The 16107-nt window shown below is 49.4% G+C and overlaps 1 protein-coding gene across 2 annotated transcripts in view; it reads left to right on the top strand.

The window, feature by feature from the left end:
* LOC144578197 (uncharacterized) overlaps positions 1 to 16107 on the top strand; it is a 43202-nt gene that overhangs the window by 15353 nt on the left and 11742 nt on the right. For both annotated transcript variants that reach the window (XM_078341673.1, XM_078341674.1), the window contains exon 3: positions 1148 to 1296. The gene's annotated coding sequence lies outside the window, so the exon portion shown is untranslated. The remainder of the gene's footprint in view (positions 1 to 1147; positions 1297 to 16107) is intronic.

Below are 16107 nucleotides of genomic sequence, written 5' to 3' on the forward strand. Positions count from 1 at the left end.
CCTGGTCAACATGGTGAAACCCCGTCTCTACTAAAAATACAAAAAATTAGCTGGGCATGGTGGCGTGTGCCTGTAATCCCAGCTACTCAGGAGGCCGAGGCAGGAGAATTGCCTGAACCCAGGAGGCGGAGGTTGCGGTGAGCCGAGATCGCGCCATTGCACTCCAGCCTGGGTAACAAGAGAGAAACTCCGTCTCAAAAAAACAAACAAACAAACAAACAAACAAACAAACAAACAAAAAAAAGAAATACCTGAGACTGGGTAATTTATAAAGAAAAGAGGTTTAATTGGCTCACAGTTCCATAGGCTGTACAGGAAGTGTGGCTGGGGAGGCCTCAGGAAACTTACAATCACCGCAGAAAGTGAGGGGGATGTAGGTGTGTCTTCCATGGCTGGAGAAGGAGGAAGAGAAAATGGGGAGGAGCCACGCATTTTTAAACAACTGGATCCCGTGAGAACTCACTATCACCAGAAAAGCAAGGAGGAAATCCACCCCCATGACCCTGTCACCTCCCACCAGGCCTTCCTCCAGCACTGGGGATTACAATTCAACATGAGATTTGGATGGGGACACAGAGCCAAGTCACATCCGTGTCCTTGTCCAGGGGACCCCAAGGCTGAATCCTGCCCACTGCTTAGAAGATGCAGTTGCTGGGTTGCCGCAATCAGCCATCTCTGCCGTCCTTTCCAGCCCTGGGCAGCTGCTGCCTGCCTGCGCCCCAGGGGTTCTCCGCCTTCTCTCTGTTCAGCCTGGGGGCACCTTCTCCATCAGTGTGCGGGCAGAGCCACCCAGCCCACACACAAACATTGTAATCAGACTGTATCCACTCTCCTCACCCCGCAGCAGGTTCCTGGCCCTATTTCTCAGAGTGGGAAAACTGGATTTACAAGAGAACGAGTTATTTGTCTAGGTGGAACAGCATGAGTGGCAGGGCTGGGAATCGGTCCCTCGACGCCATGCAGCTTTCCCAGGTCAGGTCTCACCACATCAGGCCGTCTAGATCTGCACCCACGCGGGAACCTGGGTGTGATTCAACCCGTGTTATTGGCAGGCGGTTGTATCAGGGTGAGGGTGCTGCCGGCTCCCCTCCTGGACAGTGGGTCTTTCCTGGGTTGTGAATTTCTTGTTTCGTGTCTCTTCCCTCAGTGACCCAGGGGGCTGTAATGCGGAGTCTCCAGAACAGCATCAACTCCTCATGATGATCCTGACAGTGGTGGACAGACTCTGTGTGCCCCAGTGAGGTTGTGAGTCACACACATCCCTGTCCACGGCACCTGGCACACAGCAGATGCTCAGTAAGTGTTTGTGGCACAAGTGAATGAACTTGGAATCATCCATCTGGTGGGAATCCTAAATTCTAACAAAACCCCTTGGATGTGAAAGCCAGGGTCAAGGCTGGAGCCTGCCAAGGCTCTGTCATCGAGGGCGTTTTGCTGCTGGTAAAGATGACTGCCCTGATGCAGGGCCCGTGTAGCCCAACGTGTCTAGTCTGTGGCAGGCTCTTAGTGGGGATGAGGAGCCTCCAACAGGAGCCCTGGGCGCAGACTTCTGACCTGGGCCCAGGGGAAGGGTGATGAGGGGTCACAGCAGTCTGTTGGCCTCAGGTCAGAGGACAGTCCTCCTGACTCTGCTGTGTCTGATGGCCACGGTGAACACTCTGCAGAAAAAGCAGTGCTTGACCCTTTTGTTTTCTCCAGGGTTGGGATCCCTGATATGGTTTGGCTGTGTCCCCACCCAAATCTCGCCTTGAATTGTAATGATCCCCACGTGTCAGGATGGAGGGGCCAGGTGGAGATAATTGAATCACGGGGGGCAGTTGCGCCTGTACTGTTCTTGCGGTAGTGAATAAGTCTCATGAGATCTGGCAGTTTTATAAAGGAGAGCTCCCCTGCACATGCTGTCTCTTGCCTGCTGCCATGGAGGATGTGTCTTGCTTCCCCTTCGCTTTCTGCCACGATTGTGAGGCCTCCCCAGCCATGTGAAACTGTCAATTAAACCTCTTTCCTTTCCTTCATAAATTACCTTGTCCTGGGTATGTCTTTATTAGCAGCAAGAGAACAAACTAATACAATCCCATAGAGAGCAGCATTAGTGATCAGAGGGAAGGTTCTGTGTTTGAGCAGGGACACTCAGGTACCCCACCCCAAGCACATGCTGTGACCTGGGTCAGGGCTGTGGTTATTTTGATTCCCATTATGTGGGGAACCAAGACCCAGAGTGGGAGGACACTGGCCTCAGACTGCTCAGCTCTGGAAGGAAGATCCTGCCCCTCAGCTGGGGAGGCCTGGATGGCAGTGGTGGCTGGGGAGGCACGGCAGGACAGGGGCCTGATGGGTGAGTGCAGGCTGCATGTGGCCTTGCTGGGACCTTGTGGGAGGGGAGACCCTGAGTCCTGATGGGGGTTTGAGATACCCAGGGCCATCAGAGGTAAGGAACAGGCCTGGGATGCTTTCCTCCCACCCATGAGCTGGCCTTGGGTTCCGCTGACATGGCCCTGCCCTGGGACCTGGGTGGACAGGCAGAGAGGCTGTGTATAAAGCAACGGCCTGGGGCCCTGCAGGGCTCAGGGTCCTCCCTCAGGAATGGCTGGAGAAGGGAACACACCTTTGTCAGGGGCTGTCCAGCTGCCAGGGTTGGTGCTGCAGTCTCTCCACCTGCAGCTTCACCAATCCCTCCAAGTCAGAGTTTCTCCGCTGCGGCGGTGCTATCCACATGTGGGACAGAGTCATTCTTTGTGGGGACTGTCCTGTACATTGTAGGATGCTCAGCAGCATCCCTGGCCTCTACCCACCAGATGCCAGTAGCACTCCCCACCTCTGCCTGGCATGACAACTAAGTATGTCTTCAGCCATTGCCAAATGTCCCTCGATAGGTCCCCTGGGTGAGAGCCACTGCTCCCCATCACCTCCCTTTTGTGAGGCTCCAGAGAGGCTGAAGACTCACTCACGGGCACCTGGCACATCCAGGGAGAGCTGGGGCTTGGCTAACTCAGTCTCTCCATGGGACAGGGATGACAAAGAGACCTTCTTTTCCCAGGGAGTCAGTGGGATACTTGTCAAGCGTGTAGCTGGGCTGGAAGCCCAGGAGAGCTTGTCGCATTCCCCACTGCGTTTTCAGGGACTGCCTGGTGCAGTAGGTGCTCAGGGACTTTGTCCATGAATGGCGAGTGAGTGAATGAGCTGACACAGGAGCAGGTTCTGGGCCTCAGGTTCCCAACTCTGCCCTGCTTCCTCCTCGCGTGGCCTTCTGAGTGGTGTGGGTTCCTGGTGGAGGGTGCGGCTCTTGTCACCGTCTGTTCCTCTGTGACCGTAGTTCAATGCATTTGTGTCTCTTCCTGGCTTTCGAGGTCTGGTGACATCAGAGGCCTGGGGCGGGGCTGGGTGAGTGTGCTGAGTTTGTGCGGGTTGTGTGAGCCCCCAGCTTTGGTGCATGCCTGTGGGTGCATGGAGTGAAGGCTTTTGGAGCACTGGGGCATTGAGGAGCAAGCAGGGGTGGCAGTTCCTGAGACAGGGCAGGAAGGACTGTGTGGACACTGGAGCCAGCAGCTGGTTCCGGTCCTGGCTCAGACATGGGTGAGCGGAGTGAACTTGGGCAATGAGCTGAAGCTGCTTTTGTCTGTAGGATGGGGATAACAGGGATACCTTCTTTCCCCAGGGAGTCAGTGGGATACCTGTCAAGTATGTAGTTGACCCTGCCTCTACCTAGCAAAGGCCTGGTAAAAGCGAATTCTCATTCTTTCCAGGGGCAGGAGTTGCTCCAGTCACCCTCCTGCTGAGGCATCATGAGTCTGCTCTGCTCTCTGAGGCTATCATTAGGATCATCTGTGCTCCTGTACCAACGCCCCGGGTTCAGGGGCATGAGGGAGCCAGCAGGCTCTTGTCCTCAGGGGCTCCTGTGTTGTGGATGCTCTTCGAGGCTATAGGAGTGGATGCCATATCCAAGTGTATGTCAAGGTCACTGTACGGGGCTCAGGGGAGGGTAAAATTGTGGCTAATCATCAGAGCAGTCTTCCCAGGAGTGGGAATGGAGGTGGGCTTGACCCTGGCTTCTGAGGGAGGGAAGGACTCTGAAAAACCAAGAGGGTGTGTATCAATTGTTTACTGTTGCACAACAAATTTCCCCAGCACTTAATGACTTAACACAGTAAGACACATCTGTGTTTCTGTGGGTCACGAATCTGGAAGTCTCATAGTTGGGCAGTCCTGGCTCTGGGTCTCTCATGAGGTTGTGGTCAAGGTGTTGGCCAGGCTGCATCATTTAAAGGCTTGATCAAGGCCAAGGATCTGCTTCCAAATGCATATTCTCATGTGTTTGGCAAACTGGTGGGAGGCCTCAGCTCCTGGCAACCGAGACTTCTCCACAGTAACGCTTGAGTGTCCTCACAACATGGTGGCTGATTTTCCCCAGAGCACATGATCCAAGAAGCTACAGCATCTTTTACCATCTAGCCTGGAAAACCACACCCCATCATTTCTATTCATTGCAGAGGTCAATCTTATTAAGTGTGGGTGGGGGCACTACACAAGGATGTGGATACTGGGGAGAGGAATATGGAAGCCATCATAGAAACTGGCTACAATGAAGAAGGAGATGCATTCCTGGTGGGGTCCCTGTGTGAGTAGTGGGGATGAGTCTGAGGAGCAGGGAGACTGGCCTGGCCTGAGTGAGAGGCTCGTGTAAAGGACGAGGGTTGGAGGACTAGTCAGTGTGATGGGGACCTTGACATCCAGGTGAAGAGTCAGGGGCTTGGTCCTGTGGGTCCGAGGGAGAGCAAGTGACTGACAGGCTCACACTGACCTGTGTTTCCTTTCTGGCTTCACTGCTGAGGGAAGTGGCTCCACTAGCCAGCTGTGGGGCCTTTGTGGTGTTACAGAATCTCTCTGAGTCTCACTCAGTATTCTCATCTGCCCGGTACAGGAGCCAATAAGTGGATGTGCTCAGAGTCAGTCTCGAAGAGTTTAGAGTGTGGGGTGGGGGCGGCATGGAGGGGGAAGGGATGGTGGTGGTTCATGCACGTGGTATTTTGGGAAGGTTAATGTGGCAAGGATGTGCAAAGAGGATTGACAGGGGAAGACCCAGCCACCAGGAGTCTGGGTGCTGTTTTAAGGGAGCCTTGTGACATATCTCAGGACCCAGCACCCAAGTGATGTGGCTCTTCTGCCTGGTTTCTCCCCACATGTTACATTGTGACATATTCCTAGGGAAGCGCCTAGGTGGTGGGCTATCCTCGTGTGCCTGAGGCTTGCCTACTGGGGACACTGGGAAATATCCCTGAGCACATGACCTAAGTGATGTGACTCTTTTTCTTCCTGGGCCTTCACAAGAGAAAGATTTTGACAAATTGTTGAGCACAGCACACAGGATATGCGACCTTTGCCCTCCCGTGGCTTTATGGTACAGCATCTCTGTGTGCCCATTTGCAGGGTGAGGGGACTGATGCCCGGGCAGTGGCTCTCAGCGCAGTGTGGGAGGTATCAAAATGGGCCAGATCTCAATGGAGTGGGAGATGCCCAAAACCAGGGGAAGCTTCTACTGGTCCTGCCACCCCCTCTTCTGGGACCCCCACGTCTAAGCTTCCGTGTGTCCTTATCCAGCACATCCTCTGAAGAGGTGGTGGGAAGCTGGGGCCACCACTTGGCCCTGCCCACTCCCCATCTGCTCCAAACACTTCCAGCTGCTCCTACTGCCTTTGGGGGTGTAGTGGCACCCAGATTTCTGCAGGCCTTGAAACCCCCTGACCTCTCCTTCTGACCCCACCATCCGGGTGCTGCAGGAGCTTCCGGAGGTGTGAGGCTGACAGTTTCAGGAAGAGCTGCCCCATGGCCATGCCAGAACCCAGATGTGTGCTCAACAGGAAAGATCAGAGCAATGGGCTGCCCTGTACAGGGTTATCTTAATCCCTCGTTTCCTTTTCCTACCCTCCTAGCTCCCCTCCTGCTCCTGAAACAAATCTCAGCGTTCCACAAGAGATTTTAGGAGCCAAGAGTGCCCAGGCCTCATAGACTTTCCATTGTCTATGAAGTCTGAAGGGGTTCATTTCCTGATGGATGGAGAAGCGTTCCTTGCTACCTTATGCAATGTGGCTTGGCTGGGGAGCCTGCATTGTCCCGAGCTCCCAGCCACAGAAAAGGACATTATTGCACTGAGTTAGTTGGAAACATTAGACACATCATCCAGGCTTAGCCTACACAATGTGTAATTTCAGATGACCCGGGTGAGAGTCGGAAATGAGGTGGGGGGCTCGGGCAGGCAGGGGTGGAGAAGAAGGAGGAGGGACACTAAAAACGCCTCCTGGCAGCCTTCCTTACCTGCGATAGCCAGATCTCTACCTAAAATGGCAGAAGCCAGGTTCAGAGAAAGAACCTGGAGACCCTGATGTGGGCTCGGATCCCAGCTCTGGGGGGTGTGGTTCAGGTTCCTTAGCTTCTTTCTGCTGTAGTTTGTTAAGTACCTGCCTCATGGGAATGACGGGGACCATCTCGAAATGCTGAGCACAGGAACCATGCTACCAGTTGTGGGCCCGCTGCCTGCTCTCTCCTCCCTTCCTAAGAGAACTGTGGAGGCAGCGCTGTTAGAAATGGGCCCAGGGACGTTTCCTGACCTTCCAGCTGCCTTGAAACCCAGGGCCTCTCTGAGAAGGCAGCATGAACTCTGTAGCCTGAAGGACCAGCAGCAGGCAGCAGGTGGAAGATCTCTTCTCTAGGTCAGGTTCAGAGCACTGACCGGGCCTGGGCAGTCGCCGTTATGTTCAGCGTACCAGTGGGGGATTTATCTCCACTCTGAGCTTGCCCCATTGGTACTCTACCTTTCCTCCCTTTCTGTAGCTTTGCCCAGGTTGTTTTCCTTTTGAGATAAGAGTCCCGCTCTATTGCCTGGGCTGGAGTGCAGTGGCGTGGTCTCGGCTCACTGCAGCCTCCGCCTCCCGGGTTCAAGCAATTCTCCTGCCTCAGCCTCCTGAGTAGCTGGGATTACAGGCACCCACAACCATGCCTGACTAATTTTTTGTATTTTTAGTAGAGACGCGGTTTCACCATGTTGGCTAGGCTGGTCTTGAACTCCTGACCTGGTGGTCCACCTGCCTTGGCCTTCCAAAACGCCGGGATTACAGGCGTGAGCCACTGGGCCCAGTCCAGATTGTTTATTTTTCTTCTCATTTTATTTTCCCTTCCTCTATTGCTTTGGAACTCATATATTCCATTTCTGTTCTCATGGTGGTAGCCCTAGACATTTTGGAGATGTCTGAAAGACAAATTATTTGTCTCTCAGATGAAAAATTCATCCCAGAATGTTTGTACTAAGACATACTAAGACCAAAGTCAAAACATCATATTAGTTAACAGAAAGTTGTTGAGATATATGCAATAAAAGGGAATTGAAAGCATTGTTATTATTCTTATTTTTTTTTTGAGACAAGGTCTTTCTTTGTCATTCAGGCTGGAGTGCAGTGGTGTGACTTTTATTCACTGGAACCTCTGCCTCCCAGGCTCAAGCATCCTCCTACTTTAGCTCCCCCAGTAGCTGGGACTACAGGTGCACACCACCATGTGCGGCTAAATTTTGTATTTTTTGTAGAGATGGTGTTTTGCCATGTTGCCCAGGTTGGTGTGGAACTCCTGGGCGCAAGCAATCCACCGACCTTGGCCCTCCCAAAATGCTAGGATTGCAGGCATGAGCCACTGCACCCGGCGTAAAGCATTATTTTAAAATCAGTTGTGCCATATACATTTGGCTAAATATGAGGCCAGCAAATCGTTACTGAGCCGTGGGTTCGCTATCTGATAACTGCGGCACAGGCTTCTGGAGAAAAAGAAAGAGCTTCATTGAGAGTCAACGGCAAGGGGACGGGAGTTGGTGCTCCAATCTGTGTCTCTGATCCGGGGTAGGTCGAGCTTTTATGGCATCTGTAACTGGTCCCAGCCGATGCCCACACACCTGGTCTACCAGGTTGGCGGCGCTAACAGGTGGTTAAAACATTTTCTCTTGTGCACACCCGGGCAATTCTGGCTTTGCATCACCAGTAACTACTTACACAACGGTTTATCCGTTTGAGCTGGTCTCACGGTTACAATATAGTGTAGTGTCCGCATTACCTAAAACTCATACTTGCCCCTCTGTAGCACGGCTGTGATGATACTTGCTTTTGTGACTGAAACATGACTCGATTTGCCGGTAATGACCTGGACCACCAAACTGCATCAGGTGCCATTCAGAATAACGCTTGCACACATCACAACAGAAACGATAGATTCTGACCACACACGACGAACTGAAATTCCAGTAATAGCGGCCGCTGCTTTCTTTGTGACTTCCGGAGACCATAAGAACAGAAGGTGGATCCAGGTTAGCATTTGCTTAGATTTCTCTGAATATTCCCCATGCTCTTTACTCACAATGTTTTCTGCATCTTCAACATTCCTTCTGTGGTAGTTTCTCTTTGACGTGAAATATACCCTTGGGAATTGTCTTTACTGGCAGTTAATTAGTGCAAACATCTTAATTTTCATTTGTCTAAGAATACATCGATGAAGTTAGTCCATTCTGTTCCTGTTTGATTTGTACTTTTTAATGTGTACATTTAAAGCTGCCCCCGGGGCTTTAAAATGCTACTCTGTATTACTCTCTAAATGTTTCATAGTTCTGCCTTTCATGTTTAATTGTGAAACCACCTGAAACTAATTTTGGGGTGAGGTGTGAGGTAGGGGCCTGCGGTGGTCAGTAGTGCTCTTTCCACAGTATTGGGAGCCTTAAGTAGCTCAGGCACATGGTAGCATTTCCAGTGTTTACCAAATTCCATATGAGTCATCTATGCTGTGTAACAAATTACACAAACTTAGTGGCTTAGAGAAATACCCACTTATTAGCTCACAGTTATCTAGGACACGAAGTCCAGGTTCGCTAGGTTTTCTGCCTGGGTTCTCACAAGGCTGAAATCCAGATGGCGGCTGGGACTAAGGTCCCCAACTGGAGGCTCTGAAGAGGAATCTGCTTCCAAGCTCATGGGGTTGTTGACAGAATTTAGTTGCTTTTGGTGTAGAACTGAAGTCCTTGTTTTATTGCTAGGTATCATCCAGAGCCACCCTCAACTTCTAGAGGCTGCCCTCAGATTCTAGCCTGTGGCCCCTCCTCTCAAAGTATGGTAGCTCCCTTTTTCAAAACCAGCAGAAGAATCTCGCTCCACTTGGCTATGATGGAGTCTTATACGGTCTAACCTCATCATGGGAATGACTATCCAATCACATTAGTTAGGCTTGAACATGTGACTTGGTGCAACCTCATCATGGGAATGACTATCCAATCACATTAGTTAGGCTTGAACATGTGACTTGGTGCAACCTCATCATGGGAATGACTATCCAATCACATTTGTTGTGTTTGAACATGTGACTTGCTTTGGCCAATGGTGTGCAAGCAGAGTGGGGCATGTCACTTCCTGAGAGAAGCTTTAAGAGCTGTCTGGGCACCTGCCACATGTCCTTCCCTTGGTCTCTGTAATTGGGGAAGTGTTTGTGGAGATAAAGACTCAGGTTCTGAAGAGACAGTGACGGGCAGTACTTTCTTCCCGAGTTTCCCACACTGACTTTCTAACTAGAAACCTTGATAGAGTCTGCTATTATTTTGAATAACTCATTTGTAAATTATTTTGGAATTTCGATGTAGATAATTGCGTTATCTGTGAATAATGACAGGATTTTGTCTTCTTTTCCAGTCTTTACATGTTTTTTTTTTTTTTTTTTTTGCCTTATTGTTCCAGTTGGGGACTTCAGTACAGTTGATGAATTTGACCACATTACAATTTAGAGTTTATGTTAATAAAAAAACACCATGAGGACCAGGCACAGTGGTTCACACCTGTAATCCCAGCATTTTGGGAGTCTCAGATGGGTGGCTCACCTAGAGGTCAGGAGTTTGAGACCAGCCTGGCCAACACGGTGAAACCTCGTCTCTACCAAAAATACAAAAATTAGCTGGGCATGGTGGCGCATGCTTGTAATCCAGCTACTTGGGAGGCTGAGGCAGGTGAATTGCTCAAACCTGGAAGGTGGAGGTTGCTGTGAGCTGAGATTGTGCCACTGCACTCCAGCGTGGGCGACAGAGGGAGACTCTATTTCAAAAACAAACAAACAAACAACACCATAAGAAGCATGAAAATACAAATTGCAAACTGGGAGAGAAGACACTGCAAAGCTTAGAACAGACAAATAATTTGTATGAAGAAAATGAATGTTTTCATATAGGTTTTATTATTCAGATATGTCGAGGCCAACAGACCAGGAGATAACCATCACTGAAAAGATAGTTTGTTACTCACAGATCTGAGGAGGAGGGGTCATGCTGCACCCCAGAGTAGATGGGGGGCACAGGGAAGCACAGGAGTTGGTCGGGAGGGATAGGAGCTGAGGGGAAAGTGTGGGCAAGAGCCTTGATTGTGGTTTCTATAGGAGGAAACGAGTGAGGCAGGGCAAGCAGGCATAGGATGGGCTAGAATAATGTAACAGGCTCTGGGGCACAGGGGCTGTCCCTGCCTGTCTGATACCTTGCCCTGGGGTGATTATGGCAGGAGGATGGTAGCCCTGAGTATGAGAACCTGATAGAGGAGGTACTTGCAGGCGTGAACTCTGGGTTAGTTGGATTGCATTTGAAAGGTGTACTCACAGTGACATCATTTCTAGAAATTGGCTAATCCTGGGAGGGGCCATCCCTCCAGGGCCAGCAAGTTCCCAAATGTCAAAGAACTACCTTACAGGGAAAAAGGTAATGGTTCATACAATGAAGAATGCCTACGGATTCCTAAGAAACAACAAAAGACTCAACTGGCGCTTCACAGAAGAAACCCAAAGTGAATCAGCAGAAGAAAAGCCCATACGAAAATGTAACCCCGACTACACACGGAGACGCCACGTCTCACCCGCCACCATTGGCAAGCACTCAAAAGCCCGTATTGGTGAGGATGAGAAGTGTCAACCTTACGCAGTGAGATTCAGACACTACAATTAATGCTAGAGATTCTTTGAGCCCAAAGCTTGAGGATGGCTACTTGGGAAACACTGACCCCAAACGAATGGGATCAGTTTTCCAAGGTGGAGAAGTTAAGGTTTCTCTTACACAGGCGAGACAGAGAAATTTCAGCAGGGTCGCAACATTTTTCATACAGGACCAATGCGCACATTACAGTGATTTGATCGGCTACAGATTGCTATATTCCAAGAAAAATACTTTATTTACTGTACAAGGAGGGGTAGAAATTCGAGGGGTTCGTATCTCTGAAGTCGTTTGGTCTTCTGAATGATTTATGGGGGGAAAGAAAGGCAGAATTTGCAGTTGCATTCCGCATGACTCAAGTTGTATAGCCACACTCCTCTCAAGGCTCAGAATACGGTTCCAACAGCTTTAAGTCTGAATTCTTTACTGTCACAGAAGAAACTGGAATGAACTACCCACCCCCGCCCCCGCAAGCTATTATTGGAGGTGTCCATGAAGCCAGATGCAGATTCTTTTCAACTAAGCCCATACTCTCATTGATATGTTCCCTAGAGAAACCTCTAGCATGTGTCTTTATTTAAGCATTTTTGGTAGAGTATACAATTCTAGGTGGTCATTTCACTGTAGCACGTTGAAGATGTCATTCTACCATCTCCTGCTCATCTGTTGAGCAGTCAGCTGTGGGTCAAACTTGCCTCTCTGGCTGCTTCTAAGCTACACTCCATCGTAATAACCATTTTTGATGTCCTGTAATTTGCTATCTTGAAATCATGGGCCAAACTCTAGCCAGGCTTGTTTCTATCTTTACCATCCTTGTATTTTCATGGGTGCACAAAAATCGTATCACAAATCCTTTGGCAACAACCCCCAACATCTGTGTTTTTTCTTCTGCCCCATAGAGGACACCCCCACTTAACTTTCCACCATCAAGATGAGAGTCTTGGCTACTACGGTACTTTATTACAATTATTACTATGGCAATAAAGACTCTCACCTTGTGTTTCCCTGCTCCCTCTTTCTCCTGGTGCTTCCCCATGTAGCTCTGCATGGTGTGGCACGCCCCCTACTCCTGGGAACTGTCAGTCATAAACTTCTTTCAAGGCAGCTGTCTCCATGTTTCCTATGTTAATGCACCTGATTAAAACAAAAGCCCAGGTACTTTTAAAAACACCTCTTGATATCGTATGGTGTCACTAGGATGTCCGTAGGTATGGACTGCTTGTCACTCATCCTATGTTGGATTCTTTGGGATGCCTGAATCCGAGGATTGATATCTTTCATTTGTTCTGAAAAAGTCTCGGCCATTTCCCCTTCAGATCTAGCCTTTGCCCTATTCTATTCTGTCCTACTGCAGCTTCTAGGACCATACGGTGTACCTTTTACTCCACCCCCATGCCTCTTGGCAACTCCTTTTTGTTTTCCATCGTCTCTCTGTGCTGTATCCTGGACCATAGCTCAGATCTATCTTTCGGTTCACCAACATAACTTTCAGCTGTCTGACCATCTGTTAAATATCAGTTAACATATTTTTCATCTCTGGAATTACATTTAGGGCTTTCCAAATTTGCTTAGTCATTTTATAATCCCTTGCTCTTTATGTTTTAAACATTTTCTCTTAATCCTTTAATCATGCTTATTTTATGTTATATTCTGGTAATTTTGACAGGTCTTTCTGGGTCTGATTGTGCTTTCTGTTGTTTCTGTTGGCAGCAAAAACCTTCTGATAGATGGATGTTCATGTAGGTGATTCATGCTAACCTCTCCAGCAGCATGAGGGAGCTTTTCTTCTTCTTTTTAATTTTTTTTTCTTTTTTAATTAATAACATGGTGGAGCTTTATGGCATATTCTGAGCAATGCCCTGGTTTCTGTTGCCTTCAATTGCATCGCCCAATGTGGGACAGGCAATCTCACGTGCACAACAGCTTCTTTTCACTGCTGCATTGTACTGCATTATTTCTGAAGTTATTTAAAGTGAAAATTAGGGATCCAAACTTAGGTTATATGTCAACCAAGTGTGGGGATGCAAGGCAAAGCCCAGTAAAGGTGAATAGGTTATGGCTCATGCTCAGCTGAGTTCATACAAAAGCAGGGAATGGCAAGTTCATTTCTGTCTCCTCCTTTCTGAAGGACCTGATAATTAGTTATAATATCTACTAGAAGCTATACTTGATTTCAGAATTATCAAAGTATGAAAAATACATGCATTAGAACTGAGGGCTTACGGCATTCTAAGTGTGCTATGCCTTGGAGGGAACCCCAGTGGCCTTTGGTCCCACACGGGCCATCAAATAGAGAGTCATGTCCCTACTTTGAGTGGTCATGTCCATTCTGAAAGGTCCACCAATTCCCAGTGTTAGGTCCTCTGGATGTGTTGATGTCCATCACTCATGGGGGATCAGTCAGGCCGGGCTAAGTCAGTTAGGTGGTGCACGACCCCATGGCGTAGTGGATCTCAGCAGCACGGGTGGATGTCTCTGCCATGTTATGCATCCCACCTGGGTCAGCTGAGACTGCTCCATGCTCTCTTCACTCCAGGACCCAGGCTAGTGCAGCAGCCTCCTTCTGGCATAGTGCTCTGCTCCTAGAAGAGGGAAAATGTGGCAAACCACACCCTGGCTTTGTTGTTGTTATTTATTTTTTATTGCATTTTAGGTTTTGGGGTACATGTGAAGAACATGCCAGATTTGCTGCCTTCCTCCCCGTCACATATATCTGGCATTTCTACCCATGTTATCTCTTCCCAACTCCCCACTTTTTTTTTGAGACGAAGTCTTGCTCTGTTGCCCAGGCTGGAGTGCAGTGGCATGATCTCAGCTCACTGCAACCTCTGCCTCTTGGGTTCAAGTAATTCTGCCTCAGCCTCCCGAGTAGCTGGGACTACAGGTGTGTGCCACCATACCTGGCTAATTTTTTTTAAAATTATTGTTAGTAAAGATAGCTTTTCACCATATTGGCCAGGCGGGTCTCGAATTCCTGACCTGGTGATCTGCTGCCTCGGCCTCTGAAAGTGCTGAGATTACAGGCATGAGCCACTGTGCCAAAAGCGACAGGAGTATTTCCTCCCTCATCTCACTGGCCAAAGTGAGTCTCATGGCCACTCCTGAGTTCAGCAGGGTGGTGACAGGGAGTCTGCAGGGCAAGGAGGCTGGGGCATGGGGGAGGAGTGAGGGAGCCACCTCATCTGGCTCAGCATCTTCACCTGGGGCTCTGCTTGGTGATGGGAGCCTGGGTGTGAACTTTCAAGTCAGGGCTCCCAGAGGCAACAGATATGTCTCACCTCTCTGAGCCTCGCAGGCTTTACCTGTGCCAGAAATGGATGTGGATGTGGAGGCACCCTGTGGGCTGTCATGCTCTCTGCGACTATACGGGGTGGTTGGTGTTTTCATCTTTGTTAATAGCCCAGCAGTGCTGGCTGCTAAGGAAATGTAATGTGACATTCAGCAGGACTTGGGAAGGTGTTGCACCTGTGTGTGTACATAGGTTAGAGGCGGGGGCCGGCCACATGTGCCCTGCTTCCTGTCTGCCTTCTTGGAGCCCCTGCAGCCATGTGGGTGCCTCAGCCCTCAGTGGGTGTGTTAAGCTTGGACTCTGCCTGTGGAGCTAATGCAGGGGCTGCTGGGTCCTTCCGATTCTCTATCTTGGGAGCCTGGGGCTGGGAGGCCAGGATGGCAGAGTGTGGGTGCTGGACTTATTTATGGGTGAAGCTGACAGTGCCTTAGGCTCAGGCAGAGCAGAGGGAGCCAATGAGCAGAGAGAAAGAGAAGGTGGAAAAAGTCAGGCAGAGAAACACAGTGCCTTAGAAGGAGAGGTGGCCACTGTGCTTCCTGGTGAGCTTCCAGGGGATGTGCCTGAGTTAGCCCCCAGCTGGTGGATGTCCCTGGCCTAGCCTCCAGCCACAGGATGTGCCTGAGCTAGCCCTCAGCGGGGGGATGTGCCTGGGCTAGCCCTCAGCTACAGGATGGGCTGCAGCTAGTTTCTAGCTAGGGGATGTGCCTGAGCTAGCCCTCAGCCGGGGGATGTGCCTGGGCTAGCCCTCAGCTACAGGATGGGCTGCAGCTAGTTTCTAGCTAGGGGATGTGCCCAAGCTAGCCCCCAGAAGGGGTCATTCCTGGGCTAGCCTGAGCAGCCTCTTCTTCCTGGTAAGTGAGCACTGTCACCTGTTGACAATGGAGTCTCCGGGAGGCTCTGAACACATGTCCCTCACGGTGGCTGTGAGACCACAGTATTTCTTTCTCGCTCTCTTTTTTAAAACTTTTATTTTAAATTTAGGGGTGCATGTGCAGGTCTGTTACATAGGTAAACTGTGTCATGAGGGTTTGTTATACAGATTATTTCATCACCCAGGTATTAAGCCTAGTACCCATTAGTTATTTTTCCTGATCCTTTCCCTCTTCCCCTCCCATCTTTGACCTTCCAAACAGCCCCAGTGTCTGTTCCCCTCTTTGTGTCCCTGTGTTCTCATCATTTAGCTCCCACTTATAAGTGAGGTATCATGCAGCATTTGGTTTTCTCTTCCTGTGTTAGTGTGCTGAGGATAAGAGCCTATACCTCCATCCATGTTCCTGCAAAGGATGTGTTGTCATTCCTTTTCATGGCTGTGTGGTATTCCATGGTGTATGTTTGCCACAGTTTTTTCCTCCAGCCTATCACTGATGGACATTTAGGTTGATTCCATGTCTTTGCTATTGTGACTAGTGTTACAATGAATGTACATGTGCCTGTGTCTTTATAATAGAATGATTTATATTCCTTTGGGTATATATCTTGTAATGGGATTGCTGGGTCAAATGGTATTTCAGCCTTTGGTCTTTGAGGAATTGCCACACTGTCTTTCACAGTGGTTGAGCTAATTTACATTCACACCAACAGTGCATGAGTATTCCTTTCTCTCCACAGCCTCACTAGCATCTGCTGTGTTTTGACTTTGTAATAATAGCCATTCTGATTGGTGTGAGATGGTATCTCATTGTGGTTTTGATTTGTACTTCTCTAATGATCAGTGATGTTGAGCTTTTATTCATATGATTGTTGGCTGCACGTATGTCTTCTTTTAAAAAGTGTCTGTTCATGTCCTTTGCCCACTTTTTAATAGGGTTTTTCCTATGTGAAAAGAAAAAATCCGGAG

Source organism: Callithrix jacchus, chromosome 10 (assembly GCF_049354715.1).
Source record: "Callithrix jacchus isolate 240 chromosome 10, calJac240_pri, whole genome shotgun sequence".
Classification (NCBI taxonomy): Eukaryota; Metazoa; Chordata; class Mammalia; order Primates; family Cebidae; genus Callithrix; species Callithrix jacchus.